Genomic DNA, 16,051 nt, shown 5'->3' with positions numbered 1-16,051 from the left:
TAGAGGAAGGGATAGAATGCAGAAGTAGTAGCGCGTGGTTAGGGAGTCCGGGTGAATTCAAGGCGCCGTTGTTTCTGTCTTTCTGTGGAGATAAAGAAAGAAAGGTTAGTAACCTATAGCACTCACACCCATCATGATGAAGTGCTTCGAAGGGTTGATCAAAACTCACATCACATCCAGGCTGCCTGCTACATTTGATCAACTTCAATTTGCATACCGCCCAAATCGCTTGACTGATGATGCCATAGCAACTGCACTCCATCTGACACTGTCTCATCTGGAAAATAAGAACAGTCATGTGAGGATGCTTTTTATTGACTTCAGCTCAGCCTTCAATACTCTCATCCCACAACACCTGGTAAAGAAACTGGAGCCATTAGGCATCAGCACCCCTCTGTGTAACTGGTTATTAGACTTCCTCACAGACAGACCCAAAACAGTACGTCTTGGAAAAAACATCTCTGAGACTACCATCATGAACACTGGGGTTCCCCAGGGCTGTGTTCTAAGCCTCCTACTGTTCACCTTGTTGACTCACGACTGCTGTGCCAATTACAACTTGAATCATATCATAAAATTTGCAGACGACACAACAGTAGTGGGCCTCATCAGTAAGGACGATGACTCCGCATACAGAGAGGAAGTCAATCAACTCATTGCCTGGTGTGGAAAAAACAACCTGGCACTGAATGTCAACAAAACAAAAGAGATCATCGTTGAATTCAGGAGAAAGCAAATGCCACGCTGGCCACTTACAATCCATGGAAACAGTGTGGAGTCAGTGAGAAGCACCAAGTTTCTGGGAGTGCACATTACAGATGACCTGACATGGACCACAAATACCACTTCTCTTGTCAAGAGGGCACAACAGCGACTTCATTTTCTCCGAAGGCTGAAAAGAGCAAACCTTCCCTCTCCTGTCCTCACAACTTTCTACAGAGGCACTATGGAAAGTATATAGAGCAGCAGCATCTCAGTTTGATATGGTAGCTGCACTGTTTCTGAACAGAAGATACTTCGAAGAGTGGTGTTTTATTTGGTGTTTTGTCTGAAATTCTGAGTACCTCTATACATTGTGTCACAGATGACTGGGGTTCTGACCCGGCAGGGACACCTAAAAGGACTGGAAGGTGGCAAAAATAGCTTCCGGGCCACGAGGGGGCAACCCCCCTGGAGTAGGAGAAGACCACGGGAAAAGAGAGAAAAGATTATAACTCATTGAGACCCGTGGCCACCACCAGAGGGTGCTTTAAACCTCGTGGGACCTGGAAATAGTTACTTCCACCACACTCGGCAAGATGGCAGAGGAACCTGCTAGGGACGCCCGGAGTGCTTCCGGGGCAAAGGGCAGCACTTCCGCCACACCAGGAAGTGCTGCTGGAAGGACGTCATTAGACACCTGGTGCACATCCGGGCAGGGATAAAAGGCGCCACCTTCCAGCAATCTGGGAGCCAGAGTCGGGAGTGGGAGTAGGACGAAGCTCCCAGGAGGAGAGTAGAGGCGGCTAAGGACTGAGAAAGGACTGAATTGGGGTGATTATTGTGGTGTACATTGTGTGTAGTGCTTGGGACTGTGTTTATTTATTAATAATAAACGTGTGCTTTTTATAAAGATGTGGTTTTCGACTGGTGATGTCCGGGCAAGTCTCACAGTTGTTAACCTCATATCTTACTTCTCCTGGACTAGTCTTCCTTACTTCTTTCATCTTTCCAGCAGTGACTAGTTTCACTGGGGACACAGGTAGCTAAATTATTGCTGGCCTCATAGTGGAAATCCTGGTAGAGTGTCACACCTGTTCTTTGGAAGGCTAGATTTTATGGCCTCCTCCTGTTGGAACTATCTGCACTATGGCTTGGCAGATCATCTAATGCCAAAATTACGACATGGATCAATCCAATTAAACTGACTCATGACTGAGTAACTATTGATCAGCAGTGCAGATGTTCCATTACATTTCTCTGTCTTGGTCTTTCTCTTTATCTGTTTACTTTCCCTTAAATCCCTCTTCTCTTAGTCCCTTGTTGGTGCTGTGGTGGCAGTTGGCTCCTGTACAGCGCAGTGTGGCTGATATTATGTTTATGTTTTATGAGAATCGAACCTCGGACGTCAACACCTGAGGTGAAGCCTCTGACATTGTGCCACGGTGGCTGGTTTGCTTATTTGACAGGGTGAAGACCATAAGGGGATGCTAAAGTGCATACACCTGACAAGCCCCAATAAGGACAAAACACGTGTCACATTCTCTTTGTATTACTTTGCAGATACTGTATCACATATCCATGATCTGCTTCTCACAGCTGAGAAGACGTGGCAGATGTTGCTGATTGGCCGACCAACAACAAGCATTTCCTGGTACATAACCACCCAAGGAATGCGATTGCGACTCAGACCTAAGAATGTAATACTCCAATCTTCACCTGTCAAATAAACGAACTAGCCATCATGGCACAACATCAGAGGCTTTTCCTCAGGTACTGATGTCCAAGGTTCGATCCCTGTAAGTGGATACAAAAGTGCATACATCGGACAAGCCGCAATAAGGGCGAAATACAGTATCTCACAAAAGTGAGTACACCCCACACATTTTTGTAAATATTTTATTATATCTTTTCATGGGACAGCACTGAAGATATGACACTTTGACACAATGTAAAGTAGTCAGTGTACACCTTGTATAACAGTGTAAATTTGCTGTCCCCTCAAAATAACTCAACACACAGCCATTAATGTCTAAACCGCTGGCAACAAAAGTGAGTACACCCCTAAGTGAAAAATGTCCAAATTGTGCCCAATTAGCCATTTTCCCTCCGCGGTGTCATGTGACTCGATAGTGTTACAAGGTCTCAGGTGTGAATGGGGAGCAGGTGTGTTAAATTTGGTGTTATCGTTCTCACACTCTCTCATACTGGTCACTGGAAGTTCAACATGAGGATCTGAAAAAAAGAATTGTTGCTCTATATAAAGATGGCCTCGGCTATATGAAGATTGCCAACACCCTGAAACTGAGCTGTAGCACGGTGGCCAAGATCATACAACGGTTTAATAGGACAGGTTCCACTCAGAACAGGCCTCGCCATGGTCAACCAAAGAAGCTGAGTGCACATGTTCAGCGTCATATCCAGAGGTTGTCTTTTGAAAATAGACGTATGAGTACTGCCAGCATTGCTGCAGAGGTTGAAGGGGTGGGGGTTCAGCCTGTCAGTGCTCAGACCATACGCCTGCCACACACTGCATCAAATTGGTCTGCATGGGTGCCGTCCCAGAGGGAAGCCTCTTCTAAAGATGATGCACAAGAAAGCCTGAAAACAGTTTGCTGAAGACAAGCAGACTAAGGACATGGATTACTGGAACCATGTCTTGTGGTCTGATGAGACCAAGATAAACATATTTGGTTCAGATGGTGTCAAGAGTGTGTGGCAGCAACCAGATGAGGAGTACAAAGACAAGTGTGTCTTGTCTACAGTCAAGCATGTTGGTGGGAGTGTCATGGTTTGGGGCTGCATGAGTGCTACCGGCACTGGGGAGCTACAGTTCATTGAGGGAACCATGAATGCCAACATGTACTGTGACATACTGAAGCAGAGCATGATCCCCTCTCTTTGGAAACTGGGCCGCAGGGCAGTATTCCAACACGATAACGACCCCAAACACACCTCCAAGATGACCACTGCCTTGCTAAAGAAACTGAGGGTAAAGGTGCGGGACTGGCCAAGCATGTCTCCAGACCTAAACCCTATTGAGCATCTGTGGGGCATCCTCAAACAGAAGGTGGAGGAGTGCAAGGTCTCTAACATCCACCAGCTCCGTGATGTCATCATGGAGGAGTGGAAGAGGATTCCAGTGGCAGCCTGTGAAGCTCTAGTGAACTCCATGCCCAAGAGAGTTAAGGCAGTGCTGGAAAATAATGGTGGCCACACAAAATATTGACACTTTGGGCCCAATTTGGAAATTTTTCACTTTAGGGGTGTACTCACTTTTGTTGCCAGCGGTTTAGACATTAATGGCTGTGTGTTGAGTTATTTTGAGGGGACAGCAAATTTACACTGTTATACAAGGTGTACACTGACTACTTTACATTGTTTCAAAGTGTCATATCTTCATTATTGTCCTTGAAAAGATATAATAAAATATTTACAAAAATGTGTGGGGTGTACTCACTTTTGTGAGATACTGTATATGTTGTGTATTCTTTGTATTATTTGGCAGATACTGCATCACATATCTAGGATCTGCTTCTTGCAATTGAGAGGACGTGGCGGATATTTGCCAACTGGCTATCCAACCACAAGATTTACCTGGCAGGTAACCACCCAAATTAATACTCAGACCTAAGAATATATATATATGTGTGTGTGTGTGTGTGTGTGAGTGTGTACTGTATATGCTGTATTATGTTTTGTTTCAGTATCATGTGTTTTATTTCTGTTGCTTGTTGGGCATAAAACTGGGAACGATCTTTTTAACAATAAATTGAACTGGCTAAAGCCTGCAATTTAAAGATCACAAAAGTGTAGTGCCTATGTGGTAATCTAAAAAATTCACTTAACAAACTTGTATATTCTGGGATAAAGCAAAACATTTCCTCCTATTAGAGTGGAGGCCCACACCCTTCTCAAATACAATCCCAGTTATTCACAAAGACTATATCTTTCCATGATGTCCATGTCTCTAATCAGCAGTCTATTATTATTAAGTTTCACTGTGGGTTAAAGATTTTTTGGCATGGACTCGTGATTTTTTCTTTCTTTATTTTTTAATGTTCCATTAGTTCAGACAATCTTTTGCTATTTACAGAGATCCAAGATGGATGTTCAGAACTTGTTTGTAAGATCCAAGTAACACTGCTTGGTTGTGACTACTGAGACCATTGCATACTGAGCCCACACACTAAGCCCTATGTTTATTTCTAGGCTACCTGATCTACTGTATATCGTTGGCATTATGGTTCCATCTGTCCAAGGCAGGATGCCCCTTACCTCCAGCTAAAGGTGTGAAGGAGTTTGCCCATTCACTCATCATTCTACCATGGCCTATTTCTCACTCTAGTGCCATCAGGCTGTCGACTTTTGAGGGATTATCTGCTTTACTTGAATTAAGGCCTCCAAGTAGCCCTTGCTGATCCATATTTGCATGAAGAGGTGTTGCAATTGAATTCTTTTCTGTCTGTCTCTATGTAAAGCTCTATTACTTTGACATCCAAATGCTGGCATTTCTTTTGAGTTCACATAATCAGGAAAACAATCCTTTGTATCATTTAAAAATCCATCCATCCATCCTCTTCCGCTTATCCGAGGTCGGGTCGCGGGGGCAGCAGCTTGAGCAGAGATGCCCAGACTTCCCTCTCTCTGGCCACTTCTAGCTCTTCCAGGAGAATCCCAAGGCGTTCCCAGGCCAGCCGCGAGACATAGTCCCTCCAGCGTGTCCTGGGTCTTCCCTGGGGCCTCCTCCCGGTTGGACGTGCCAGGAACACCTCACCAGGGAGGCGTCCAGGAGGCATCCTGATCAGATGCCCGAGCCACCTCATCTGACTCCTCTCGATGCGGAGGAGCAGCAGCTCTACTCTGAGCCCCTCCCGGATGACTGATCTTCTCACCCTATCTTTAAGGGAGAGCCCAGACACCCTGCGGAGGAAACTCATTTCAGCCACTTGTATTCGCGATCTCGTTCTTTCGGTCACTACCCATAGCTCATGACCATAGGTGAGGGCAGGAACATATATCGACTGGTAAATTGAGAGCTTTGCCTCACCGATCTGCCTGTCGATCTCCCGCTCCATTCTTCCCTCACTCGTGAACAAGACCCCGAGATACTTGAACTCCTCCACTTGAGGCAGGATCTCGCTCCCAACCCTAAGAGGGCACTCCACCCTTTTCTGGCTGAGGACCATGGTCTCGGATTTGGAGGTGCTGATTCCCATCCCAGCCGCTTCACACTCAGCTGCGAACCGATCCAGAGAGAGCTGAAGATCACGGCCTGATGAAGCAAACAGGACAACATTATCTGCAAAAAGCAGTGACCCAATCCTGAGTCCACCAAACCGGACCCCCTCAACACCCTGGCTGCGCCTAGAAATTCTGTCCATAAAAGTTATGAACAGAATTGGTGACAAAGGGCAGCCCTGGTGGAGTCCAACTCTCACTGAAAACGGGTTCGACTTACTGCCGGCAATGCGGACCAAGCTCTGACACCGGTTGTACAGGGACCGAACAGCCCTTATCAGGGGGTCCGGTACCCCATACTCCTGGAGCACCCCCCACAGGATTCCCCCGAGGGACACGGTCAAACGCCTTTTCCAAGTCCACAAAACACATGTAGACTGGTTGGGCGAACTCCCATGCACCCTCCAGGACTCTGCTAAGGGTGTAGAGCTGGTCCACTGTTCCGCGACCAGGACGAAAACCACACTGTTCCTCCTGAATCCGAGGTTCGACTATCTGATGGATCATCCTCTCCAGGACCCCCGAATAGACTTTTCCAGGGAGGCTGAGGAGTGTGATCCCTCTGTAGTTGGAACACACCCTCCGGTCCCCCTTCTTAAAGAGGGGGACCACCACCCCGGTCTGCCAATCCAGAGGCAGTGTCCCTGATGTCCATGCGATGTTGCAGAGACGTGTCAACCAAGACAGCCCTACAACATCCAGAGCCTCCACCCCTCCTCGAACCGCCACTTTATCGTGGTGGAGGGGTTTGCGTGTCCCAATGATCCTAGGAACTCTGTTGTCCGAGGCTTTATGCCCCTGGTAGGGTCACCCAAGGCAAACTGGTCCTAGGTGAGGGATGAGACAAAGTGCGCTTCAAAAGACCTTCTATGATGAACAAAAAAATTCGACGGCGTTTTCCCTTGCCCAGACGCGGGTCACCGGGGCCCCCCTCTGGAGCCAGGCCTGGAGGTGGGGCTCGATGGTGAGCGCCTGGTGGCCGGGCTTGCACCCATGGGGCTCGTCCGGGCACAGCCCGAAGAGGCAATGTGGGTCCCCCTTCCCATGGGCTCACCACCTATGGGAGGGGCCAAGGAGGTCAGGTGCAGTGTGAGTTGGGTGGTGGCCGAAGGCGGGGACCTTGGCGGTTCGATCCTCGGCTACAGAAGCTGGCTCTTGGGATGTGGAATGTCACCTCTCTGAAGGGGAAGGAGCCTGAGCTTGTGCACGAGGTTGAGAGGTTCCGGCTAGATATAGTCAGGCTCACCTCAACGCACAGCTTGGACTCTGGAACCAATCTCCTTGAGAGGGGCTGGACTCTCTACCACTCTGGAGTTGCCCCCGGTGAGAGGCTCCGAGCAGGTGTGGGCATACTTATTGCCCCCCGACTTGGAGCCTGTACATTGGGGTTTACCCGGTGGACGAGAGGGTAGCCTCCCTCCGCCTCCGGGTGGGGGACGGGTCCTAACTGTTGTTTGTGCGTATGCACCGAACAGCAGTTCGGAGTACCCACCCTTTTTGGAGTCCCTGGAGGGGGTGCTAGAGGGCATACCTTCTGGGGACTCCCTCATACTGCTGGGGGACTTCAATGGTCACGTGGGCAGTGACAGTGAGACCTGGAAGGGTGTGATTGGGAGGAATGGCCCCCCCGATCTGAACCCGAGTGGTGTTTTGTTATTGGACTTCTGTGCTCATCACGGATTGTCCATAACGAACACCATGTTCAAGCATAAGGGTGTTCATATGTGCACTTGGCACCAGGACACCCTAGGCCTCAGTTCGATGATCGACTTTGTGGTCGTGTTGTCGGACTTGCGGCCACATGTCTTGGACACTCGGGTGAAGAGAGGGGCGGAGCTGTCAACTGATCACCACCTGGTGGTGAGTTGGCTTCGATGGTGGGGGGGGGATGCCGGTCAGGCCTGGTAGGCCCAAACGTGTTGTGAGGGTCTGCTGGTAACGTCTGGCAGAGCCCCCTGTCAGAAGTAGCTTCAACTCCCACCTCCGGCAGAACTTCGACCACGTCCCAAGGGAGGTGGAAGACATTGAGTCCGAATGGGCCATGTTCCGTGCCTCTATTGTTGAGGCGGCTGACCGGAGCTGTGGCCATAAGGTGGTCGGTGCCTGTCATGGCGGCAACCCCCGAACCCGTTGGTGGACACCGGCGGTGAGGGATGCCGTCAAGCTGAAGAAGGAGTCCTACCGGTCCCTTTTGTCCTGTGGGACTCTGGAAGCAGCTAATAGGTACCAGCAGGCCAAGCGGAATGCGGCTTCAGTGGTTGCTGAGGCAAAAACTCGGGCATGGGAGGAGTTTGGGGAGGCCATGGAGAACGACTTTCGGACGGCTTCGAGGAGATTCTGGTCCACCATCCAGCGTCTCAGGAAGGGGAAGCAGTGCAGTGTCAACACTGTATATGGTGGGGATGGTGCGCTGCTGACCTCGACTCGGGATATTGTGGGTCGGAGTACTTTGAAGACCTCCTCAATCCCACTAACATGCCTTCCAATGAGGAAGCAGAGCCTGGGGACTCAGAGATGAGCTCCCCCATCTCTGGGACTGAGGTCACTGAGGTGGTCAAAAAACTCCTTGGTGGTAGGGCCCCGTGGGTGGATGAGATACGCCCGGAGTTCCTCATTTAAAAATGCCTTGTCAAATATAAATATAAACTGTACATTAAAATCATGCCTGTAAAACATGAAATAGGGTGTACTCTAACTCTACAACCCTTGCACAAACACCAGGTTTTGCACTATGAGGCATGGCCAGAGTACTGCAAAAAAGACAATATACAGGATACATGCCGTGTTCAGAAGCTGATAATAAAGATGAGGACTGAAAGGATGTAAATGAATTAAATAATGGTTGAGGTGACATTGGAATTGAAAGAAACCAAGCAGGAAACAAAAGATTTTCAAATCAATTGAATGAATCTTTCAGGATTTCTGGGCTCAAAACTAATTAGCATATGAACATACTCTTTAATGTCAATTCTCTTCGATACCATACTAATTTATATCACTTTTTGACTTTTTGTTAATTGTGTCTGAACAGTTGTGATTATATAGGTTTCCCAATTATAAGAAAATGTAAATATTTATTTAAATTGATTTTGTTTAGTATGATGGAAGCATTGACCAGCTTTTCAATAGGTGGTCATATTGTTAAAAATCAACATTCTTATAAATTGTGATTTCCCAATTAGAGCACCCTTATGTATATTAACAATTTCATTTTTAAAAAATTAAATTCAATTGTAATCCTCGTCACCTTGAAAGCAAAAAGGACACATATTGTAAGGACAACCCTGAAGAGAGCAGCATGACCTCACATATTTACTGCTGGGTTGTGAATTTTATGGACGATTATTTGTGCCAAAATTAAATGTAATCCAATGTGTTAACAACATTGGAATGCAATGCATTTAATTTTGGCACAGTTTAATTAAAAATATTATTAAAAATATATTAACACAATGATCGATTGCTTTTCACTGTCGCACACAGTTTTTGTGTTGGTTTTAAATACAGTAGAAAAGCATATTGCATTTTAATTGATGTTTGTAGATTGCATGTCATAACTAAGAGGAAAGCAAAAACAATGCATTTTGTTTAGTGGCTTCTATGGGTGTATTGCATATGTAATAATTATGCCAAAACTGACTGTAATCAAATGACCAATCAGCATCAAGAGGGGAGTCAACATTTGGGGTAAGTGGTGTTCTAGTTGCAAGCACAAGTTTCACCAATATGAAGTGATTAACTGAAATGATGAGTAATATGTTTGAGGTCTCACAGAGTTTACTCTTATGTTAATTTGTCTATACAATTTTTTTATCTTTGCTTTATATCATATTGTTCCATTGTTCTTCCGCTAGTCTTGACCAGTATGTTAAAATGTTTAGGAATAGCTGGTACTGTCATCCCTGAACATACTCATTTACAAAACACAATTAGGGGAATACACCCGGGGGGTAAACGTTAACATTATTCAAAGTTATTGTCTGTTTTTACCTGCATTTTTATTACTCTTTAATTTAATATTGTTTTTTGTATCAGTATGCTGCTGCTGGAGTATGTGAATTTCCCCTTGGGATTAATAAAGTATCTATCTATCTATCTATCTATCTATCTATCTATCTATCTATCTATCTATCTATCTATCTATCTATCTATCTATCTATCTATCTATCTATCTATCTATCTATCTATCTATCTATCTATCTATCTATCTATCTATCTATCTACTGGTGTATGAACACCATGGATGATGGTCTATATTATCGTATGCTGCAGCTCTTCAGGGAATTAGCTCATGAATGCATTCTAAGGAGGTTACTGTAGCAGTCTGAAATTCTTCTTGTGTTGCTGCTTCAGTTACACCAGCCCTTTCCAGCAAGATATTTTGAATCATCATTTATATCATCAGCTTCTACCTGTTCAATCAAGCGGCGGATCCCCTGTCTTATGAACTCCTCTATCTTTAGTGCTGGTTGCACACATTTGTGATGGGAATACCTTTAATCCCAGCTGTTGATACCCCTTGCCACACCTTTTAAAACTGAGTGGTTATTTGATTATATTCAGTTTTGGCATGATTAATGCATGGTCCTGAATTAAAATTAAATACATCTAGAGCAACCACTACACAAAATGCAATGTGTTTGTTTGTAATGTGTTAGTTGTGACATGCAATCTATGGACATGAATTAAAATAAATTAGGTTTTGCATCGCCTTTAAAACAAACAAAAAAATTGCAAGTCATAGTGAAAAAAGTAATTAACAGTTTGTTTGATATGTTTTTAATTATGACTCAATAAAAGTACACCAAAGGTAAATGCATTGTGTGCCTATTTATTGCATTGCATTACAATGTGACTGGATTGCATTAACTTTGGCACAGATTACCTTCCATAGAATATTTGCAGTCTGAGACTATGGACAGAAACTGAAATAATGAAGTAAGAATAGATCTATTCTAATTTCTCATAGTGTATTGATTGTCTGTTGACTTATCTTGCTCAACTGGAAAAATCATAACCCACCTGTTCTACTGTAAATTAAAAGGCAAAATGTCTTATATTATCTAATACTAGAAAACGTCTAATTTCCTCTGCATGGGATATTGCAAAGTGCCTCCAAAATTTCCTAAAAATTAATTCAGGATGTTCTAAAACAAGCTTACCAGGTCTGCCTCTCTTCTGTTTTTCTTTTGGTGTCTTTTACGCTATAAATTCCAATAGAATATAATGTTTGCAATGCTCTCTAAGTGGGTAGACATGAGGCTTGAAGAGTTGGTTTTGTTGGTTTTGATTTTGAAATTTCATTTTCTGTTTCTGGGAATGCTGTACTGATTATATTTTGGACTGGATATAGTTTTATATATTATAAAATGGTTTATAATTGCAATATAATGTTAAAAAAACAGAGTGTCACACATGAGCGCATGGGAGGCAACTAAAGGGCTCAAATGAGGGAAATTCTGTGCCGAACCAGAGGGTGGCAGAGTGCATTAACCCCTTCTCCTCTTCTCCTGCAGACCATTCTCTGGAAATGTCACCTGGCCCTGATGATGTCACTTCCAATTCTGGCACCGATGACATCACTTCTGGTTCTGGGACCCGATGACACCATTTCCGATTCCAGACCCAATAACGTCACTTCCTCTGCCTCTCCTTAAATACTACCATTTTCTACTTGTGCATCAGTTACAATTTGAACTCCATAATACCAGTTGCTTTTCTGGGTTTCAAAGACCTACAATATAAGGGGCGGCTACCCCAAAACCTTTTTGGGGTTCTCCGGTGTTCTTGTTGTAACAAGAGATCAGAATTAATTATTAACAAATTTGATATGTGTTACAGGGTAAAAATGGCATTTGTGGAGTGGAGTGTTACATATATTTTGATTACTGGGTTTATTTTTGTATTGTTATTTTTTATACCAATATTCTACACCTGGACATCTTCATGAAAACTTTTGAGTGACTTTTTGACTTGCCTATGAATATACGAAAGTGTGGACCCTGGACCGATGAGGTAGGAGCTGGTGGAGGCGCTATAAGTTTTTAAGAGGAGTTTTGTCCCTAAGGAATGGGGGAGAGAGGACAAACGAAAGGGGTGCGCACAGGAAGAGACATACAGCTCAAGACGGGAAAAGCAAGGAACGTCAGGAACTGATGGAAGCACAAAAAGTGGGTTTTGACAATGCCAGTGATTGCTGTGCTGGCAAGAAGAACAACTCTGGATAAAACAGTGTGTGGAAGAGCCATGCACAATAAACTTGATTCCATTCCCCATTTAAGAGTTACTAGATTATCGTCTTGGATGGTGGGTATTGAATCCCCTTCCTTGTTTTCGGAGTGAATCATGTAATGAACGTTGCAGAGTTAGAGTGGGTGGCCACTTAGATTCTCAGAGGAAACGCAGCCAATGAAGGTGTCAATGGAACAGCGGCTCATTCTGCGTCAACACCATGAGGCACAAACAATGGAGTCTGGGTGTGTGGCATTTAATCACGCCACAGACAGAGTGTGAGTAAACTTTTTTATCCATTAGTGGTGTGCTGGAGTGCCGCATGATCATGGAATACTGTACATTGAGCATGGAGACTACCCAGTTTGGATTTCTTTGTAGACACAGTGCTGGCAGAGAGAGTATGCGAGAACATCAGACCACATCTTTCTGAAGACGGAAACTATGCATTGCATTTAACTGTATTGTGTGACTTTAATATCCCCTTTATTATTGTGGATGGTTGGGATGCGATTGGGTCTTGAATGTTTCAACATGTGTGTTTTAATGAATTTACTTTTAGGATTGTTAACAATTAAAATCTAGGTTTTGTAACACCTGTGTTCTTGAATAATTGTACAATCACAACTCTGGGATTCAAGTACCTGAGCAATGGGAGTGAGTTAGTGTTTGATACTATTTGGGTTCCCCATATCTTGTAAATATGGTGTAGCATAGTCGATATTTTGAATATCTAGTAATGTGGGACAAAGTGGGAGTGTCTGGGTTTAAAGCACTTGTATATTTTTTACGTTGAATTGTTTTTTTTACTCCCTAGCTTTGGGTATCATTCAACAACATATTGATGGAGAAAGTTAAATTGTGCATGGCCAAAGAGAGTATGCGTAAAGTATATTTTTTGTGTCTGTTCTCTTTCCTAATCTCTCAACTGCATGCCTGTCTCTGATTCTTTCTCATATCCAGTTTGATTCTTATGATTTTTGTTTCTTAATAATAATAATTCTTTGCATTTATATAGCGCTTTTCTCACTACTCAAAGCGCTCAGCAATTGCAGGTTAATGGCCTTGCTTAAGGGTCCAATAGAGCAGAGTCCCTTTTTGGCATTTACGGGATTCAAACCGGCAACCTTCCAATTGCCAGTGCAGATCCCTAGCCTCAGAGCCACCACTCCGCTTTTTCAGATGCCACTGTGATAAAAGTGAAAGAGGTAGAAAAATTAAAGCTCAAATACAGCCAGAAAATTATTAAAAGATTTTATTTATTGTGAAAAACAGCCATCTCTGTATAATGACAAAATTTGTTAATGTCATGTTGTTACCTGCTTAATCCAAACCAGGGTCACATGGGGGGAGCCTATACGAGCTAGCATAGGACGCAAAACAGGAACAAACCCTGGACAGGGTGCCACTCAGTCTCATGGTGAACACACACTAGGGCCAGTTTAGCGTTGCCAATTCACCTAACCTGCATGACTTTGGAGAGTTTGAGAAAACCAGAGCACCCAAAGCAGAGCAACGCAAACAGAGGGAGAACATGCAAACACCACATAGGGAGGACCTAAACATGAACCCTGGTCTCCTTCACTGCGAAGCAGCAGCGCCGACACCATGCAACCATTCTGTCCCAATTTGTTAATGTACAGTGTATAGATATTAAAATAGCATTAATTCATGACTATACTATACACCTTTTTAATGGAAACATGCAATTATATGTAAAAGGAAACACAGAAGGTTTTAAACAAATATTATGCAAAAACAAATACCCTGACTGACAAACTGCAGTCATCCACCTTGCCCAAAACCCTCTGTGACTAAAAACAGTAAACAGACAACATTGCATGTGATGAGACAAAAATAAAACACCACTGCAGACTACAACAAAAATAACTTTGGCTTGATAAATATTAATAAAATCCTTTAATTGGTGTTTCCACAATGGACACATATCTGTGTAACATGGGAGCTGGCCCACCAATGGACTGCTGTTAACAAATGTTGGTTCCTGTGATGCTTCTAATTCTTCTGCAATATTCTGGAGCCCCTTAAGATCCTGAACCGGATTAAAGAAGTCTGACAATGTTATATTACATTATTTTCTGTGTTCTTTCATGGGTGAAAAAACAGTAAGACTACACCATGATGAAATGTTTTTCTCAAGTGCACATTCCACTCAGTGCTGCTTGCCTAGCTTGCTAATTACTTCTCATTGCACCTTTTCTTTTTGAATCACAAGACAATGTGTTTTATATTGTGTATTATCATGTTGTAGATAAGTAATCCCTGAAGCAATGTAATTGCATTTCACCAAAATAGATAAATACACCAATGGTGATCTGTGCTAAATAAGAAATAGTCATGACTTGAATGTAGAGAAAAGCCAAGCAAAATGACACCTTTTATTGGCTAACTAGAAAGATTACAATATGCAAGCTTTCGAGGCAACTCAGGCCCCTTCTTCAGGCAAGATGTCAGAAGGGACCTGAGTTGCCTGAGTTGCCTCGAAAGCTTGCATATTGTAATCTTTCTAGTTAGCCAATAAAAGGTGTCATTTTGCTTGGCTTTTCTCTACATTCATAATGGCTAACACGGTACAGCACCCTAGTACTCATGACTTGAAGAATCTTTCAGAGTTAATAACAACATGTCTTTAATAGTCATCAAACCACACAATTTTGACCCTTGACTAGGTACAGCCTCTCCTTCCATATGTAAAGTACAAATTTTAGGCACGTAATATGTGGAGTTTTCCTTAATAAATCAATACAGTCAACCCTTGATATACGACCGGCCTGACATGCGAACAACTTGATTTACGACCAACATCTTGCGTTACGACCTGAATGCGGTCACGTGTATCCGCTTGTGCGATTGTAAACAAACAGCCAAGAGCATTCGTAAGCGTCAGTCGGAGCCCAGATACATGTGTTTGTGGACGTAATTTCGGTCAGTGCTGTGATTTATATAATTTATTTTGATAATTGCTAAGGAAGGAAGAGAAGGTAACGAAGGTAAAGAAAGCGATCACAATCGAAACGAAAAAGGAAACTGTGCGGAAATATGAGAGTGGTGTTCGTGTGACCGATCTCGCTAATATGTACAGCATGGCGAAATCCACCATCTCGACAATTTTACAAAGAAAAGATTTGTATAAGGAGGCTCCTTCCAAACAATAACCACCTTCCATTTCATTCTCCTCCTCCTCCCTTCCTGCAGCCCAAAGATGTCAAATTAAATGGTGAGTACAGTATGAAATTGTTATTTCTGGTAGGCTAGGCACTTTTTATAACTTTTTGGTTAGTACATTAGAAAAATTATTGGTGTTTTGGTAAATTATGCACATTATACAACCCTTTTTTATTATGAAAAGGTTAAGTAAGTGTTGCTGTGAGAGGTTCGGAACGCATTATGGGTATTTCCATTATTTCTTATGGGAAAAATAGTCTTGACTTACAACCAACTTGAGTTACAACCAGCCCTCGCTAACTAATTGAGTTCGTAAATCAAGGGTCCACTGTATTAGGAAATCTATTTTGGTGCCTTGACTTTCACTCTTGCTCTTTCTCATTTTCCTCGTTGGCTAAACATTGGATGGTTACCATCTGACTTCTGTTACAAAACTGCTAGTGGCTTTAGAAGAAGGCCATATGATTGGTTAAAAATTTTCCCAGCTTCCCAACGGATTGTCACTGACATTAATGAGAACAAAACATACTACTAAGCTGCCAGATATTTTAGCATTGATCAGGAAGCAAATTTGACTAACACATCACAGTCTTGTAAACAGAACAAACAAACAGAATAAATAAGGCCACAAAATAAATATGTGCGATGATGAATGCTAAAAAATATGCAAAGTTCACTGTCACAATTGGAAAAT

This window comes from Erpetoichthys calabaricus, chromosome 1 (assembly GCF_900747795.2).
Source record: "Erpetoichthys calabaricus chromosome 1, fErpCal1.3, whole genome shotgun sequence".
Taxonomy (NCBI): Eukaryota; Metazoa; Chordata; class Cladistia; order Polypteriformes; family Polypteridae; genus Erpetoichthys; species Erpetoichthys calabaricus.
This window is presented reverse-complemented; position numbering follows the sequence as displayed.